Here is a 5145-nt window from a genome sequence, read left to right on the forward strand (position 1 = left end):
CTCTTCTTCAGTTTATGCCGCTACTCTCGAATGCCGGGGACATACTAAACGTACGTTGTACGTGTACTCATTAAGCTTTCTTGAAGCCACCACCCTCCCCTCTTCGCATCTATCCCACGTTGTCCTATGTCCCCGCCTTTCTCTACATACACGTCGATCAATTTGCGTCTCTCGTCTTCGTACCACTGTTCCAGTTCCCCCGTATGCTTATCTCTTTACTCGCCAGTCACTCTGTTTCCCTGGTTTCTTTACTTTACCTGTTCTCATCCACTCTCCTTTGCTTGAACATTGCTGGAACCTAACGTAACGCTGCCAGATTCTCGTTTCGGTCGTGGAACGATACTCGATGAGAAACTCTGTTGGGATAATAAGTGTAGGAACAGGATTTTTATAGATAGAAAGTATCTGCCCTTTATTTGTAGAAGTGTCGAAAATTACAATAATATCGCGAGAGAAGAACAAATAAACGTATCCGTATTCGTGGTCCTTTAAACATAAGCCGTAAATCGTAATCGTAATCGTTAATCCTTTATCGTAAGCCGTGAGTTGTAATCGTTCTAATCGTTAATCGCGTTCTCGTGATACTCTCGTTGATCGCGTTTTTATGGTACTGTCGTTTTTCGCGTTTCCGTGGTTCCGACCGTATCGTTGTGTTTTTCCAAAAGACGTCCGGCATTCGACGATCGGGTGCGCGACGCTTGTTTATGACGCGAGGGCAACGACCCGGTCAGCTGATGGCCTTCACAGCTGATGCGATCATTCCCACATAAGTGACGTCAATTCTATGGAACAGTAACTTGCAATAGATGCAATGTAGGTGATCACCAGCCTGCAGATCTTTATGCAAAATAAACATTTCCGACGACTGTTGAAAGAAATAGAAGCCACTTCGGAATTTCTGTCTCTGTTTAACGATTTTAGTAGACTGAAAGCAGCTTCTGTTGTTTCAAATTGTTACCCATTTTTGTCATAAACCTATAAAATTTGCGGTCTAGTGATCGCATTATTCGAATTACAGTGCGATGAATTTAGTGATAGTTAGTGTTCTTGCGATGGATGTGTTGTCTACAGTGTTGATAAATGCATATTTGTTGTTTCGAAAGTCAATATAATAATTTGATCATCCGCTTCATAAAACATGTTCCATGCAATTTGTCAGAAATGAATTTCACATTTAATTTGAATTTTAGAAGTCAAAGAAAATATGCATAAAGTCGGTGTACAAAGTATTCGTACACCTTTTAAAAACAAATAACTTTTTTAAAATTGGAGCAAACGGTTTAAACTTTTTGGAGATGTTACAAAATTATATATGCATTACTTAGTAAATTAATTCTTCTGTTTTAAAATTTCTATTGGTCGTAATTGCGAAGAAAACAGTAGAGGTCACGATTTTTAAGTTTTTTATCTGTGCATGCAATGCAAATTTAAAAGGTGCCTTTTGTATATTTAAGTAAGTTGTATACATGCACAAAGTTTCATCGAAATCGATCAGGGTTGCTAGGAAATATAAATGATTGAAAATAGCAAAAATTGTAAGAAACTGCGATTTAAATTCTACATTCAAAGATTTTTGCATCTTACAATGCCTACAGTTTTTTTATGCGGCAACCGATTTCAATGATACTTTGTGCATGTATGTAACTTACTTAGATCTACAAAAGGTACCTTTTAAATTTTCATTACAGACACAGATAAAAAACTTAAAAATTGTGACCTCTACTTTTTTCACCACAATTACGAACAACAGCAATAAAAAAAATTATTCATGCATTACTTAGTAAATTAAATCTTGTAACATTTCCAAAAAATTTAAGCTGTTTGGTCCAATTTTAACAAAGTTATTTGTTTTTAAAGAGTGTACGAATACTTTGTACACCGACTGTAGGTTTACAGTAAAGTTGTATTTATGCTGAATTTATACTAAATGCAACTTTACCATGACGCGTATAGAGTTTTATGAATTTTTAATGCACGAACTCATTTTATTAAAAAAAAAGATTCCTCTCAAAAATATCAGAATTAATCTATGTTTAAAATAATATGATCGCTTAAAATATTGTATTATTCATTGGATTGTGTTGTTTATAATATCTATCAATCAAAGACTTTTCAGTTTCAGTGAAACAACTAAACGCAACTTGCTTCTTCTAATTATTAGATAATTTCTGAGTTGCCCTTTGTTTTCCCTCAAAAAGGTATGGTCACCGAAGATATAAATTAGAATGAATTGCGTTGACTCGAAGTGATCTCAAGTGGACTCGCAGACTCGCCAGTGCGCAGCGGCAGCTAAAGAGACGTGAAAAATGTAGAAGTTCGAATGGTCAAGGCAGAAATATAAAGAGACTTCGCACAAGTAGAATAAAGATACGAGGGAAAAGTAAAATACAAAGGATGTGCTAGAGGAATAAGTTATAAGCGAAGAATCTGTGGTAAGAGAAAAGAAACGGACAAAGGAAAGTTTATAAAGAGAATGGGAAGGAACGAAAAAAGTGTAACAAAGTTCAGGAAAAGAAGGAAAGCAAACTGTCTAGTAATACCTGCTTAATAGAAATCTTTTTTGTATTTCACGGGGTTTTGTTAGGGGAAAGTAGCAACGAGAAAGTTTCTTCGTTGATCCAAGAAGGCGAGGAATGCTACTTGGATATCAGGCCGATGAGCTTATTTGATGCTTGTATGATTTCATTCGTAAAGTTACAGAGAGATTTTTAATAACTTATTTTAGCCACTCGTTCATGCTGTTGACGTGTTGTATTTAGTTTAATAATGAATATTCGATTAATCTGTTAACCGGGGAGAACGACTGAACTCGACAACTGAGCACAGTTATTCTCGCACAGATATACGCATACATATGTAGATGTAATAACCAGATTGCAAATATTTATGCTCCATGTGTTAAGCGACGGGCAATGGTCACCACATACCAACATGGCGGCGCCCTTACCTGTCAAAAACGCAGAAAATCGCACATCTTTGCACACACACATAACACTTTTGAACTAATCATCTCCTAGGATTAAAACGTGGATTTTCGGCATTTTCTCGCAAAAGTTTACAGGATTACATAAAAAAAGTTAAAAATTTCTGATTTCCTAAGGTAAAGTTTAACCAAATTGACTACTGTGCGACCACTCTTATTAAAAACTAGAAATCACGCGTGTGAAGTATATTATTGTAGTTTATAACTTATAGTTTTTAAAATGGTATTATCCCCGTCACTCTCGAGTAGAATTAATGGTTGCAAATCGAAAATACCGTGGTTGAATAATCTCAGGTAAGTAGATAACATTTGTCTATACAAATTTTTGTGGTAAATATGATAGTTATCGACCCCGGTCTCCTCTACGCTGCATCGCAACTGTGTTAAATAGGAACAACCTGGCATTCGTCAAGGTAGGATGAATAAAAAAATGTTTTTCTTTTTTCGCCGCGGTAAAAAGCCGTTCGAGAAGGAAGTTGTTTTTCCGATGTTCACGAAAGCGATGTGAAATTAATCGAACCGGGTGTGGGCGAAGCACGTGGTGAAATTGGTCAGTTCATGCGGAAAGCAAAACATTTTGCGAGCCATCAATGCCTGTTAGGGCACAGTCACGAACTACCTGCTGGATCGTTAGGGTGATGAATCGGCACGTGAAGGGCCGGTGCCCGTGGATGTAGGTTGGCACGACGGATGACGAAGGACGTGTGTAAATCACACACGTAACGGTTACTCGAACGATGATTTCCTGGAGCATGGCCAAATGTGGGGGATCGACAATGACAGCAGTGGAGTAGAAAAGACGGAAATACACGCGCGAGCATTTTCTACGTAAAATGAGCAGAGCGGACGGGAGATTAGACAGACAGCCTCGGTCATTTGGAACATTCGGACTCGTAATTGTATGCTTTGCTTCTCCTGCGAATCTATTAAAGTGCACGCTGACGGATCCTTGACGGAAAATTCACTAGATATATTTTCTTCTGACTCGGTTTTATCAAAGAGGTGCTTCTACGAGACTCGACGCGCAAAGATGCGAACTGCTACAATTATTCGTCTTTAGCTTGAGGTGTTGCGAATTGTTTCCTGTAATTTTCGAAGATTACAACGGAGCTACGGGTTTGATAATTTTCGGAAAATTGTCATCTGAACGGATAAAAGACGGTGAGTGGTTACGTACCCACGCAAGATCGTGTAATTATTTTTCCATAGAATATCTTCATCTGATCACTATACCTCTGTCAACGTGTAATATTTGTTATCTAGAAATCATTGGATGGACTACGACACTGTATTGAAAGATACTTCCTTTGGCAGTGCAGTTAGGGAGAACCCCACACATCATAAGGGAACCCCTACCGAGTTCTACAGTGAAAGTGATGACTAGACTGCGGATGTTTGTGCAATTTTCAATTTTTCTCGACAAGTTTCAAGAAAGTGGAATGAAATAAAACACTATTTTTAATGGGAATAGCCTTTGTAGATCCAAAACAAATAAAAATCTTACTAAATTCTATCAAACTTTATATTCTAGCATTTTTTGAAAATTTCCGTAAGCCGTAAATGCATAAAGATCCGCAGTCTAGTGATGACGTATTGTCATCATGTACTGCCATTGTTTGTTTGATTGTAATTTAAACTTGAACTCATCACTCCAAATTATAGACTTTCAGAATGTGATCGGTAGAGGGAACTATGTAGCCTATGTAATCTATGCAAAATGGGTGCCTTCTGTGCGCAAATGTTATATTTAGTTACAGAGTTGTCTTTCATTCTTATACGCAAAAAAAATTCCCTTGAGGTGTGTTAATAGTACTTTGTTTCTGTTGCAAATGCTCCTTGTATTAGACAACATTATACATATTACAATACTTTTTGGCGAAATCTAAACTGTTTCCAGGTATCTGAAATATGTGGCTTGGTTTTAGATATTTTTCAGACAATCGTGATTTTATTCAAGTAATCCCTAGCGGCAGTTTTAACTATTGATTCATTGTTTATTTGAGGACGTTTCGAATAAATACATTAAGAGCTGAGGAACGTGCCAGTTCCGCGAGGGGATTAACGGAATAGAAAACCATAGGAAATTCTCGAACAGTCTAGTCGCCCAATTTCGAATTGTGGCAGCCTGGTAAAATACATCAAGCAATCGATGCGCACCGTGC

General features: G+C 37.4%; 1 long non-coding RNA gene across 1 annotated transcript; it reads left to right on the plus strand.

The window, feature by feature from the left end:
- The first annotated feature begins 2267 nt into the window (after nt 1–2267).
- LOC143357082 (uncharacterized) lies at nt 2268–4488 on the plus strand. Its single transcript, XR_013082758.1, has 3 exons — nt 2268–3277; nt 3375–4144; nt 4247–4488. It is a non-coding gene; the product is annotated as an uncharacterized LOC143357082 (long non-coding RNA).
- The last annotated feature ends 657 nt before the right edge of the window (nt 4489–5145 follow it).

This window comes from Halictus rubicundus, chromosome 9, assembly GCF_050948215.1.
Source record: "Halictus rubicundus isolate RS-2024b chromosome 9, iyHalRubi1_principal, whole genome shotgun sequence".
Taxonomy (NCBI): domain Eukaryota; kingdom Metazoa; phylum Arthropoda; class Insecta; order Hymenoptera; family Halictidae; genus Halictus; species Halictus rubicundus.